Here is a 14,134-nt window from a genome sequence, read left to right as displayed (position 1 = left end):
CTGTGGCTGAGGTAGGGGCCAACAGTTGCAGCTCTGACGTGACAACCCCTGGGAACTTCCACATGCTGCAGTTGCTGTCATAAAAAAGAAAGAAAATTCTTTTTTGGTCGGGCCCATGGCCCATTGAAGTTCCTGGGCCAGACATTGAACCTATGCCACAGCAGTGACTCAAGCCACAGCAGTGACAATGCTGGATCCTTAACCCACTAGGCCACCAGGGAACTCCTAGAACTCATCCTTTCAAAGTGCACAATTCAGTGCTTAGTAAATTCACAAAGTTGTGCAACCATCCGCACTACCTCATTTCACCTTTTCATCACCCTCCAAACTGAACCCCCCACATCCACCTACAGTCATGGTGGATGCCTATTCTGTCCATTTTATATAAATGGAGTCATATGATACGTGGCCTTTTGTGCCTGGCTTCTTTCACTTAATGTTTTCTAGGTTCATCTATGTTGCAGCTGTGTCAGTATTTCATTTTCTTTCTTTTTTTTTTTTTTGGCTGAGTAGTATTCCATTATATGGCCATGCCACATTTTGTTCACTTATTAATTAGCTGATGGATATTTGGGTTGTTTCTATTCCTTGGGTATTATGAATAATGCTGCTAAGAATATTTTCATACATACTTTCAGGTGTGGATATGTGTTTTTAATTATCTTGGGTATAGACTTGGGATGGAATTCCTGGGTGATATGTCAATTCCTAACTCTTGTGGAACTGCCAAACCATTTTTTCAAATGGCTGTCAATTTAAATCTCCACCAGTAGTGTTTGAGGGTTCTGATTTCGCCACATCCTTGTCAATAATTATTATCTGCCCCCCCCCCTTTCCCTCTTTTTCCACCATACCTACAGCATATCTAAGTTCTCAGGCTGGGGGGTCAAATCAGAGCTGCAGCTGCAGGCCTATGCCACAGCCACAGCAATGCCAGATCCTTAACCTACTGAGCAAGGCCAGGGATCAAACCCATATTCTCACAGAGACAGTGTCAGGTACTTAATCCACTGAGCCATAATGGGAACTCCGTGTTGTAAGTTTTTTATTCCGGATACAAGTCCCTTAACAGTTTATGATTTGCGAATTTTTTCCCTCATTCTGTGGGTTGTCTTTTCTTCATGCTGTCATTTGGAGAACCAAAGTTTTAAATTTCGATGATGTCCAACATATCTATTTACTCTTTTGTTATTTGGGGTTTTGTTGTCATATCTAAGAAACCACTGCCGAATCCATGATCTTGAAGATTTGCATGTTTCCTTTTGAGTGTTTTGTAATTTTAGCACTTACATTTAAGTCTTTCATCCATTTTTACTTCACTTTTGCATGTACTGTGAGGCTGCGGTCCAGTGCCACTTTGTTCCAGAGGGATGCTTTTCCTCTACCCCCGCCCCTTTCCGCCCCTCCTCCTCAGGTCCCAGCCCTTCTTTCCCCGCCTGCAGGACCCGGCCCAGCACACAGGTCTTCCCACGAGGCCAGCCCACTTTCCCGCCCCTCGCCCCGCCCAGGGCGTCCGCAAGCACCAGAGCCCGCAGCCGACCCCTCCTCCTGGGCTGGCCGGCCCGACCCATCGGGGTTCCGAGGTATCCTCCCGGGCCTACAGCCGGAGCTCAATAAGCGCTCCGGAGGGGACAGATGGGCACACCTAGCCCGCGCCGTCGCCGCTAGAGCTCCCCTCACGCAACCTGCACTCTCCACAAACCCCGCGCCTGGCCCGCCGCCGGCCCATCGGCCCGCCTCGTCGCCTTGCCTCTCTAGCCTTCCTGGCCGTCTCGACTCCTCCCTCTCATCTGACGTCATGCCGGGCGCCAACGCGCAGCTGCGGGCGTGCGTTCCTTCCGGCTCGCCGTAGCAGGCGCGCCGCCGCTTCCTCCGCCCAGGTCCCGGATGTTTCGAGCGGAACGGCGCTTCCAGGACCCAGACCCCAGCCCAGTTCGACGCGGAGGAGCAGGGCTCAGGCCCCGGGTAGGTGTGGGCGCGGCAGGGATGACGGGTCGGGGCTCGTGTGGCCTATGTCCCGGCCTCGGTCCTCCCTGGAGGCTCCGGACAGGGGCACGGGCTCCGGGGAGGGAGGCCCCGCGCGGTGGGCCGTGGGACGGGGCTGGCTCGGCGCGGGGACTGGCCCGTCGTGACGGGTGACGGGGCGGACGGGCGGCGCTGACGGCCCGTTGCTGGCCGGCCGGTTCCTCAGTGGGAGCAGACCGCGGGGCGCTTCGCATTGTTTTTCTTGCGCGAGATTCGAGTCAGCTTTGGGGCGGGTGCTTTCTTTTTATATGTTCCTCGGACTCGACGTTTGAGCCCTTTCACGGGATGGGGATGATGCCGCTTTGCTTCTTCGTGCGGGGTGTTCCCCCGCAGGTGTGGGAAAAGGTGCCCAGGGCAAGTGGCTTGTCCAGCCAGTCAGCCGGAGATCCGCACGGCGCAGCATCGAGCTGCTTAGCGGGGCCTCCAGACTGTTCAGAATCTTCAGCCTGCTGCCCTAGCCCGCTTGACCTCTTCAATGCCAAAGCCGTCTCACCTCTCGGCCTTTGCGCTGCCTGCCCCCTCCTCCCGGAACGCGTTCTCACAGCGTTCTGCAGCCCGCATCTTTGTTTGGACGTCACCTTATCAGAGAAGAATAACATAGCGGGATGCTGGTAGTGCTTATTTCGGGCGTTATAGAAGAGGTTTATTGTTTTCGTTTATTTGTATGTCCTGGTGAGGTTTTTGTTTCTTTTTTTACGTGATCTGTGTAATAAAATGGCTTTTGTAACTTTTTTACTGGAACCAATGAGATGTAAATACTCTCTTTGCATGTTTGGAAAAAATCTTTAAAAAATACATTTTAAAATTCTAAACCATTCTACCACCCGTAGATTATCACAGTTAGCAATTTCTTCGTGGCCCCTGTCCCAGTCACGTAAATTTGGGGGTGGGAGTGTGATTGTATAATGTAATGTAATGTGCTTTTAAAAATATGTAGTTAGCGGAGTTCCCATTGTGGCTCAGCGAGTTAAGAACCCGGCTAGTGTCCATAAGGATGCGGTTGGATCCCTGGTGTCGCTCTGTGGATTAAGGATCCCTCGTTGCTGCAAGCTGTGGTGTAGGTGACAGATGTGTTTCACATCTGGCATTGCTGTGGTGTAGGCCACAGCTGCAGCTCTGATTTGACCCCTAGCCTGGGAACTTCCTTATGCTGCAGGTGCTGCCCTAAAAAGAAAATAAAAACATGTAGTTATAAATGGGCGCTATTAATCCTCTATAGTTAATTGATATTAGTGCTATAGTATCTGTGAACCTTTATTTATTTAATTTCGTGTTGGATCCATTCTTTCTTGCCTATTGTTGTTTTGCTTTCAGTTTATCTTCTCTCCAAAATATTCGTATCAACATAGAACCTCTCCAGCTACCCTTACCCTTTCTTTCTTTCTTTTTTTTTTGTCTTTTTTAGGGCTGCACATGAGGTGTATAGAGGTTCCCAGGTTAGGGGTCTAATCCAGGCTGTAGCCATCAGCCTACACCAGAGCCACAGCAACGCCAGATCGGAGCCAAGTCTGTGACCTACACCACAGCTCACCGCAAAGCCAGATCCTTAACCCACTGAGCAAGGCCAGGGACAGAACACGCAACCTCATGGTTCCTAGTCGGATTCGTTAACCACTGCGCCACAATAGGAACTCCCTACCCTTACCCTTTCTAGATTTTAGCTTCTTTTTACACCAGAAGTAGGAAGACTCTTATACTCCCTGTCATTGTTTCCTCTCCTTCTCTCTTCTCTTGAACTTGATTCAAGTTAAGTTTTTGGTTGTCTGAAACAGGCCCACTGACCTCCTCTCTGGTCTGTACACCTGGGTGATTTCATCCTTCGTCATGGCTGAATGTCACGTGTTAACATGCCCTAATGTGTATCTCCTGGCTGGATCGTCCCATTCCAAACAGCTACTTTCACTTGTGTGAAACCTTATACACTTTCACATCTCAGTCAGAGGCACCTCCATTCTTCCTCTTGCTCAGGTTGGAACTCCTTGTGTGGTCTCTGCATTTCTTCCATGTTCCAAATTTGGTTGGTCCACACTTTATTTTTTACTTTAATTTTATTTTTATTAGAGTATAGTTGATTTACACGGCTGTGTCAATTTCTTTTTTGTTGTTGTTTTTGTTTTTGTTTTATTATTTCTTGGGCCACTCTCGTGGCATATGGAGGTTCCCAGGCTAGGGGTCTAATTGGAGCTGCAGCCACCGGCCTACGCCAGAGCCACAGCAACGCTGGATCCGAGCCGTGTCTGCAACCTACACCACAGCTCACGGCAACGCTGGATCGTTAACCCACTGAGCAAGGCTAGGGATGGAATCCGCAACCTCATGGTTCCTAGTCGGATTCATTAACTACTGCGCCACGACGGGAACTCCCTGGTGTGTCAATTTCTACTGTATGGCATAGTGACCCATTCATGCATATATATGGTATTTGTATATATGGGGGGGGTATATGTATATATGTTATATGTACATATATATACACACTTTTTTTTTTTTTTTTGCTTTTTAAGGGCTGCACCCATGACATATGGAGGTTCCCAGGCTAAGGGTCGAATCGGAGCTGTGGCCGCCAGCCTACGCCACAGCCACAGCGATGCAGGATCCCAGCCACGTCTTCGACCTACACCACAGCTCATGGCAACACCTGATCCTTAACCCACTAAGTGAGGCCAGGGATTGAACCCGCAACTTCATGGTTCCTAGTCAGAACTCCCTACACACATTGTTTCACACTTTAAAAATTATCTCAAGCCTGACTGCTTCTTATTGCCTTCTTGGCTACAGCTGTCATTTAAGCAACACCCGCCCCCCCCCGCCCCGTCCCAAGCACATTGTCTCACCCGGGTTATTCTGATGATCTCCTCCCTGCTCTCTGCTCACCTGAGCTGAGCTGCTCTGCCGTTGACTCTCAACACAGAGTCCTTCGTGGTTTCTCATCTCCTTCATAAAAACAGCCCAAGTCCTTGAGGCAGTTTATGAAGACTCCTGTGTCCAGGTCCCTGCTGCCCCTGTGACTTCATGTATCAACACTCCACTCCTTATTATCTGGCTCCAGCCACATCCCACTCAGGGTCTGGACTCACATAGGGTCTCCCTGAAATATCAGGTCCCTCCATGCCACGGGTCTGCCCCTCAGTCAGTTCTCTTTTCAGGAGTTCCCTCTTCAGAGAGGCTGCCGAATAACCCAGCACCTTGTGCACTCGTCCCCACACTCCGTCCCTCCCTCACCCTGAGCTTGGCCTTCACACTGATGGTCTGGCACTTACTGCATTATTGCCTTACTGCCTGTCTTGGAGCAGGCACTATGCTTTGTTCATGCTTGTACACACAGTGCTTCAAATATTGTCCGATGGAGTAGGTGCTCAATAAATATTTGTTGAATAAATGCATTCTATTTTAAGGCATATGGATTTGGTAGGGATCTAGGCATATGGGGTAATTAAAAATTTGGGGGGACACTGGGGAACAGAATTCACATGCCATGAATTAGAGGAAGGAAATTGGCTTTTCTCGTAGAGATAGACTCGTGGACCAAGTGAGGTTTGACATATGTACAGGTAGATATTTGTGTGTGTCTATATATAGGGCCGCATGTGCGGCATATAGAGGTATATATATCTGCTTGTTTGGTTTTATTGAGTTATAATTGATATACAACAGTATATTAGTTTTAGGTGTATAATGATTCGACATTTATACATGTTGCGAAATGATCACCACAATAAGTCAAGTTACCATAGTCACCGGCAAAGTTACTTTTTTGTTTTTTTTAAATGTCTTTTTAGGGCCATACCCATGGCATGTGGAGGTTCAGAGCCACAGCAACGCCAGATTCAAGCCATGTCTGTGACCTACACCACAGCTCATGGCAATGCCGGATCCTTAACCCACTGAGCGAGGTCAGGGATCCAACCTGCAACCTCATGGTTCCTAGTCGGATTCGTTGCTGCTGCACCATGACGGGAACGCCACAATTTTTTTTGTGTGATGAGAACTTTGAAGTTTTACTCTCTTAGCAGCTTTCAAATATGCAGTACAATATTATTGACTATAGTTATCATGCTCTATATCCCATGACTTACTTGTTTTATAACTGGAAGTTTGTACCTTTTGATCTCCTTAACCCATTTTGTCTATCACCCAACCCCTGCCACAACCATCAATTTGTGTTCTGTATCTTTGTTTAGATTTTATGTATAAGTGAAGTCATACAGTATTTATCTTTCTTTATCTGACATATTTCACTTAGTATAATACCTCCAATGACCATTCAACATTGTTGCAAATGACAAGATTCTGTTCTTTGTATGGCTGAATAATATTTCATTATCTATATATTTCTATATCTGTGTCTGTAATGCACATCTTCTTTATCCGTTCATTTATCCATGGGCATTTAAGTTGCTTCCATATCGTGGCTGTTGTAAATAATGCTGCGTATGAACATAGAAGTGCATAGGTCCTTTCAAATTACTGTTTTTATTTTCTTTAGATAAAGTGAAATTGCTGGTAGTGGAATTGTCATGTGGTAGTTCTATTTTTAATTTTTTGAGGCACTGCCATACTATTTTCCATAGTGGCTGCACCAGTTTACATTCTCCCTAACAGTGCACAAGGGTTCTCTTTTCTTCACGTCCTTACCAACACTTGTTATTTGTTGTCTTTTTTTTTTTTTTTTTTTTTTAGGGCCTCACTCTCGGCATATGGAAGTTCCCAGGCTAGGTCTTGAATCAGAGCTATAGCTGCCAGCCTATACCACAGCTATAGCAACACCAGATCTGAGCTGTGTCTGTGACCTACACCAAAGCTCACTGTGATGCCGGCTCCTTAAGCCACTGAGTGGGACCAGGGATCCAACCCAAGTCCTCATGATTGCTAGTCAGGTTCATTACCACTGAGCCATGATGGGAACTCCGGTTTGTTGTCTTTTTGATAATAGTCATCTAACAGGTGTGAAGTGGTATCTCATTGTGGTTATGATTTGCATTTTCCTGATGATTAGTGATGTTGAGCATCTTTCCATGTGTCTGTTGGCCATCTGTGTCTTCTGTCCCCCCCCCCCCCCCCCTTTTTTTTTTTTTGTGCTTTTTAGGGCCATACTCAAGACATGTGGAGGTTCCCAGGCTAGGGGTCGAATCAGAGCTGCAGCTGCCAGCCTACACCACAGCCACGACAATGCAGGATCCAAGCCGTATCTGCAACGTACACCACAGCTCACAGCAACATGGATCCTTAACCCACTGAGAGAGGCCAGGGATCGAACGTTTGTCTTCATGGATGCTAGTTAGATTCGTTTGTACTGAGCTATGACGGGAACTCCTAAGAATGTTTGAATTTTAATTCTCTAGCCTCACAGAAAGCTGTTACAATTTTAGTAATGCTTTAAGGTGACTTTTTATTTAAAAAATCTCAATAGCAATCAGAAAAAGTCTTAAAATAGCATCTGTCTGTGGGAGGCCTTTTTCTCTTTGGTCTGCAGATGTTGGTAAGGCACAGGTTTATGGATGCTACAGAACCCCAAGAGGCCCACTGGGTGAAGCAGTGCTGGAGGGGCAGAGAGGCAGGGACAAATATGGCAGCATGGTCTTAGGGCAGAACTGCTGGGGTTTGAATAACAGGTTGGAGTCGGGGGTGTGGACTCTCTTCTAAGATGTGACATTTCCTTTTTTTTTTTTCTTTAAATTAAAATACAGCTGATGTTGGAGTTGCCATTGTGGCACAGTGGTTAATGAATCCGCCTAGGAACCATGAGGTTGCATGTTCGATCCCTGGTCTCGCTCAGTGGATTAAGGATCCGGCGTTGGCGTGAGCCATGGTGTAGGTCGCAGACGTGGTTTGGATCTGGTGTTGCTATGGCTCTGGTGTAGGCTGGCGGCTACAGCTCTGATTAGAGCCCTAGCCTGGGAACCTCCATATGCTGCGGGAGTGGCCCTAGAAAAAGGCAAACACACACACAAAAAATATGTATATATAGTTGATGTATATTATGCTAGTTTCAGGTATACGAATCATTTGATGGGTGCACCCATTATGAAATGATGACCATGTCTAGTTTAGTAACTTCTGTTCCCGTATAGAGTTATTACAGTGTCACTGGCCATGTTCTGTATGCTGCACATTACATCCATGATTTCTTATTATCTAACTGGAGGTTGGTACCACTTCATTCCCTTCTTCCATTGTGTTCACCTCCCACCCCTCCTGTCTGGCAACTGCCTGTTTGGTCTCTGCATCTGTGAGTCTGCTTTCGTTTATTGTCTTCTTGTGTGCTGTGTCAGCTATGATGTTCTGTTTCTCGAAGTTACCAGGGTACCCCTCGGTACCAGTGGCTTCCACACAGGGCAGAGGAGCCAGCAGGTGTTCCTTGCAGGCAGCTTGCTCATTGTGCTCCCTCAGGGCCTCCTCTCTGTGCTCCCAGCCAGAGCAGGACAGAGGCAGTGTGGTTAACAGCACACCCCCATCTTTGCCAATCACGTCACATGACCATCCATCCAGGGCTGGGAAGTGCACGCCAGTGTTGTGACTGGCGGGAGAATTGGAGTACTTGGTGAATAGTACTAATGACTGTGACACATGCCAGTTAAGGACAAATTTGGAAAGTATAGAAGGGTAGCAGGAAAGAACATGTACACTGTCACATATTCTGTATTAATACTGTTTTGCAGAGATGTATTAAAATTTACTATTTTTGGGTGGCTTGCCGCTTTTTTTGCTATAAATAATATTTCAGTGAACATCCTTGTTTTTGTTTGTTTTGTTTTGTTTTGTTTTTTGCTTTTTTGGGCTGCATCTGTGGCATATGGAAGTTCCCAGACCAGGGGTGGAATCGGAGCTGCAGCTGCTGGCCTTCGCTACAGCAACAGCAACCCAGGATCTGAGCCACGTGTGTGACCTACACCACAGCTCACGGCAATGCCATATCCCTGACCCACATAGCGAGGCCAGGGATTGAACCGTGTCCTCATGGATGCTAGTTGGATTTGTTACTGCTAAGCCACAATGGGAACTCCTGAACATCTTTGTATATTGAATGCAGCTCTGATTTTTTCTTAGGCTGATCTAGAAGTGAGAAGATATGAATGTGCTATAAGACTTTTGTACCTACTGCCAAATTGCTTTCTGGAGTTTACACTTGAAAATATTCCCAGATGCTATTGGCCTCTGTCCTTCCTCCACTCCTGACATGTTGTTTGTCCCTTCTGCCCAAGTTTCATGCTCCAGTGCCCAAGCCCTGTTCCTCCCTCCTCATTCCTGCTCCTTGCGCTCCATCCTGCCTGGGTGCTATTTATGTAGCTGAATGACCCAAAGTGGGGTCCGGCCGAATCTGTCTGGGGAGATGTAGGGGCCGAGAGGGAGACGGTTTGGGAATGGAGCAAGGCTCGTGATTCTCAGCTGCTTGCTGCCTAGACTCTGGGGGTTCCCTGAAGAGAAACTGGGAGGCCAGCCTCAGTAGGGGAGGGGGGCTGGGATCAGCTGCCGTTGGGGCCCAGTTCAGGTTCTGACTTGGGGGGCCCTGCCCTACACTGAGGATAGGGCCCAGTTAGGTATTTCTTTGGGTGGCCTTTTCCAGATGTGCCCCTTTATGATGTCCGCACTGCCCCGAGAGAACAGCAGCCACACAGATGGTGAGCCTATGGTCCCCGCCCCCCCGCCCCGCCTCATCCCGTGGCACTGGTCCCAGGGCTTGAACCTGTTCCGTACAGGTGGTGGTAGTGACCTCCTCTAACTGTGAACCAAACAGCTCACTCCAGATGCTTCTGATGGACCTTACAGTTAGAAACTAAAAAAAAAGTTGTTTTGCTATAGGTGGTAGCTTTGCTCTCCATCAGGTTATCTACCACATTTGAGGTGGGGGTACTGTTCTAGATAAATGGTTTTACATTAACTTGATGGGGTTTGTTTCTCTAATTGTTTAAAAGCTTGATAAAGTCAGGAACTTTTTATTTTTTATTTATTTTTTACGTTTTTTGCTGCACCCGTGGCATACAGAAATTTCAGGGCCAGGGATTGAACCTGCGCCACAGTCATGAAAACGCCAGATTCTTAATCCGCTGAGCCACCAGGGAACTCCAGGAACCACTTTTTAAAAAGTTGAGGTTCTGTGAATTTATGGTTCTGTGAATTTGGACAAACATAGTCAGTCTTGTAACCCTTATCACAAATCAAATGTAGAAATGATTCTGTAACCCCAAGTTCCCCCTGCCTTCTCAGTTCTTCCCCACCTTCAACCCGTCAGGTTCTGTCTAATCTGTCCCTGTGGTTTTGCCTGTTGCAGAATGTCTTGTTATGTCAGTGACCTGCGGTTCATGGTCCTTGAGTCTGGCTGTGCTCCTTGGCATCATCGTGGTGTGGGTGTGTCTGTAGCTTGGTCCTTACGTTGCTGAGGCGGCTCCATTGTGTGGCTCCTCCAGGTGTTTTATATCCCTTCGCCAGGTGAAGGTCAGTATTTATGTTTCTGTATCTTTTATTTTATTTTAAAATTTTAAAAGTTTTTTGTCTTTTTTAGGGCCGCACCTGTGGCATATGGAGGTTCCCAGGCTAGGGGTCCAGTCGGAGCTGTAGCTGCTGGCCTACACCACAGCCATAGCAACTCGTGATCTGATCTGCATCTGCGACCTACACCACAGCTCATGGCAACGCTGGATCCTTAACCCACTGAGGGAGGCCAGGGATCGAACCCACGTCCTCATGGATACCAGTTGGGTTCCACTGAGCCATGATGGGAACGCCTGTTTCCATATGTTTTAGTAGATAGTTTTTTAATTTATATTTTAACAGAGTAGTGGTTAAGCTTACAATTCATATCCTACTTTTTTCACTTAATAATATGTGTGAAAAGTTTTCCATTTTTATAACCGTCTCCATCTCGAACTTGAACATTGGTTATTATTTCTTTCTTCTTTTACTGTATTCTGTAATTAATATTTTTACGCATGATATTAAAAATTAGTAGGTGACTATCCTTAGAGATTTCTGGAGGTCAAATTATGTGATCAAAGGTAATAGGACCTGTTTTCCCAACACTGTCACCCACCCCGTTAGGCATGTTCTGAACCTTTGGAGACCTCTGCTGTATCTCCCTCCACATTTTGTCACCATGTCAATCAGTTGTTACAATGTATCCCCGCCCCCAATTCTTACCTTCCTGTTGGTTTTGTAAATCATTATATCTGAGAGAGTTGTTTTTCTGGCCTTTGTTCTCTCTTATTGATCATCTTTGATATTCTGGGAATGTTTTTTAAGGAAGTAATCCTAAATATGCCCTGATGTGTGTATTTATTCTTATTCTATTTTTGTACCTATTCTATACTAATTTCTCTTACAACGAGATCTAAAAAGATAGGGGAGTTCCCGTCGTGGCGCAGTGGTTAACGAATCCGACTAGGAACCAGGAGGTTGCGGGTTCGGTCTCTGCGCTTGCTCAGTGGGTTAATGATCCGGCGTTGCCGTGAGCTGTGGTGTAGGTTGCAGACGCGGCTCGGATCTGATGTTGCTGTGGCTGTGGTGTAGACCAGCAGCCGTAGCTCTGATTTGACCCCTAGCCTGAGAACCTCCATATGCCCAAGAAATAGCAAAAAGACAAAAAAAAAAAAAAAGTTCAGGAACAGGAGTTCCTGTTGTGGCATAGTGGAAACAAATCCGACCAGGAACCATGAGATTGTGGGTTCGATCCCTGGCCTTGCTCAGTGGGTTAAGGATCCGGTGTTGCTGTGAGCTGTGATGTAGGTTACAGCTCAGATCTGATGTTGCTGTGGCTGTGGTGTAGACCAGCAGCCGTAGCTCTGATTTGACCCCTAGCCTGAGAACCTCCATATGCTGCAGGTGCAGCACTAAAAAAAAAAAAATGGTCAGGAGCAAGAGCTCATTTTGAAAGCAGTAAGCATCATGCCTCAGAGTCCCCTTTCCCATGCTTTGCCCCTCAACGCACAGTTCCCACCCACTCTGCTGCGCTCTCTGCTGGGGGGTGAGGGTGGTCGTGGGTTCTTTGGGTGATAATTAAAGTTGTCTTCCCTGTGGTCCTGATTTCCCATTTAGATCTGTTTGCTGCAGCTTCTTTTTGTTTTTTGTTTTGGTTTTTTTTTTTTTTTTGGCCACACTGCAGCATTTGGAGTCCCCAGGCCAGGGATTGAGCCTGCGTCCTGGCCCTCCATCAATGCTGCCGATCCTGTTGTGCCACAGCACAGGGAACTCCTGTTACAGCTTCTTCAGAGATAGTGTTCAGAACAGAAAGTACCTTCTTTGGATAGGTTAAATATGCACTGATTTTTATGTTTCCTCAGCCTTTTCTTGTGCACCCATGAGATCTGTAGCTTTTTTTGTGTGTGGTTTTTTGTTTGTTTGTTTTTTAGGGCTTCACCCTCAGCATGCGGAAGTTCCCGGGCTTGGGGTCAAATCGGAGTTACAGCGGCCGGCCTACGCCATAGCCATAGCCACAGCCACCCAGGATCTGAGCCTAGTCTGTGACCTACACCACAGCTCATGGCAACGCTGGATCCTTGAGCAAGGCCAGGGATCAAACCTGAGTCCTAATGGATACTAGACCGGTTCCTTTCTGCTGTGCCACAATGGGAACTCCCAAGATCTGTAGCTTTGGATTTCATATGTATGTGTATTTAAGACAGCATCCTGATGCTCTGTGAGCATTCATACAAATGTGTATTTCCATTTTTTAAGTTTTGTAATTTTTGGTTTAAATGGGGAATGAACTGTGTCAGTTAAGACTGGAGAATTTTATTTATTTATTTTGTCTTTTTGCCATTTCTTGGGCCACAGGTTCCCGGCTAGGGGTCAAATCGGAGCTGTAGTCGCCAGCCTATGCCAGAGCCATAGCAGTGTGGGATCTGAGCCATGTCTGCAACTTCTAGCACAGGTCACGGCAATGCCGGATCCTTAACCCACTGAGCAAGGCCAGGAATCGAACCCGCAACCTCATGGTTCCTAGTCGGATTCGTTAACCACTGAGCCACGACAGGAACTCCTATTTATTTATTTATCTTTTATGAAACAAATTTTTTGGCCCTGCCTGTGGCATGTGGAAGTTCCCTGGGCCAGGGATCGAACCCTCACCCCAGCAGCAACCCAAGTTGCCATGGTGACAACACCAGATCCCTGACCCACTGAGCCACAGGGGAACTCCAAGATTGGAGAATTTCAAATGGTAGGAGGGTACTTCTGTGTCTTCTTCATTCTGTGTCTTCTTCCCACAGTGGGGAGCAGACTGGCTGTGGCTGTCTGAGCCCTGGTGGGGCTCATCTCCTGCAGACACTGGGGCTCTAGCCTGTGTGACTGAGCTGTCTCTCCGCCACCCCAAGAACCATCCCCTTTGGTTCCATCCTCTGCTTTCTCCTGTATTGAAAGCCCACCTTCCTCAGCGCCCCTTTGTTCTCCTAGCACTTTCTCTAGTCCTTCACACTAAGCAGTGTTGGGGCTATGAGCCCCTTTTAAGCCCTGTCTTGGCTCCCAGAGAGTTTGCAGACCCCTCACAGGGACTCCCCAGAGCGAGAACCTGAGTCCTGGCCACCCTGTTCTCTCGCTGTGAGACTTTCTTCTTGGAGTTCCCCTCCAGGTGTTCCTGAGAAGGTACTGGAGGGGAGCCCCCTCCCCCAGGGAACCTAGTGTCTGACATGGGGTGCAGGCTCCACAAGTTCACTCTTGGTGGACAGGGGCATGTCGGCAGTGGATGGGGCACAGATGTTTATGAGAAATGCTGCCTTGTGAGGGCTGTGGGGGTTCTGATGTGGTGATGGAGTGATTGTGGCTCGAGGGCCATGCCTGAGCACCTGCATTTGGAAGGAGTCACTCTCTGCCTTCTGGGCGCTGTCCCTCCCCTGGGAGAGACAGGCAGACAGCCCTGCTGCGTGCAGGAGAATGGAGGAGCGCCGCTGGGTTAGGGAAGGCCTTCTGGGAGGAAACATGCCAGCGCCAAGTTCAGATCCTGCTGGCCTTGAGCAAGTGGTTGGTAGTTACCTGGTTGGGACCCCCACCCCCACCCCCGGTTCCTGCCAGGCTGTTTCCTGGCCCTGGGCATGGCGGTGACCTGGGCCCAGTCCCTCTTGTATGCTGAAAGAGATGGTCTCTGGTGCCACCTTGTACATGGCTCGGTGAGAGTAAGACA

General features: G+C 47.8%; 1 protein-coding gene across 11 annotated transcripts in view; it reads left to right on the top strand.

The window, feature by feature from the left end:
• The first annotated feature begins 1,585 nt into the window (after positions 1–1,585).
• Positions 1,586–14,134, top strand: part of EP400 (E1A binding protein p400) — a 109,773-nt gene continuing 97,224 nt past the window's right edge. For 3 of the 11 annotated variants that reach the window (XM_047762187.1, XM_047762186.1, XM_047762185.1), the window contains exon 1: positions 1,808–1,965. The gene's annotated coding sequence lies outside the window, so the exon portion shown is untranslated. Of the gene's footprint in view, positions 1,966–10,294; positions 10,459–14,134 lie in introns of all 11 variants that reach the window. The other 8 variants (XM_047762184.1, XM_047762182.1, XM_047762183.1 and 5 more) reach the window with 7 other exon arrangements.

This window comes from Phacochoerus africanus, chromosome 15, assembly GCF_016906955.1.
Source record: "Phacochoerus africanus isolate WHEZ1 chromosome 15, ROS_Pafr_v1, whole genome shotgun sequence".
NCBI lineage: Eukaryota > Metazoa > Chordata > Mammalia > Artiodactyla > Suidae > Phacochoerus > Phacochoerus africanus.
The sequence above is the reverse complement of the archived record's forward strand: the minus strand, read 5'-3'. Positions and strand labels throughout refer to the sequence as shown.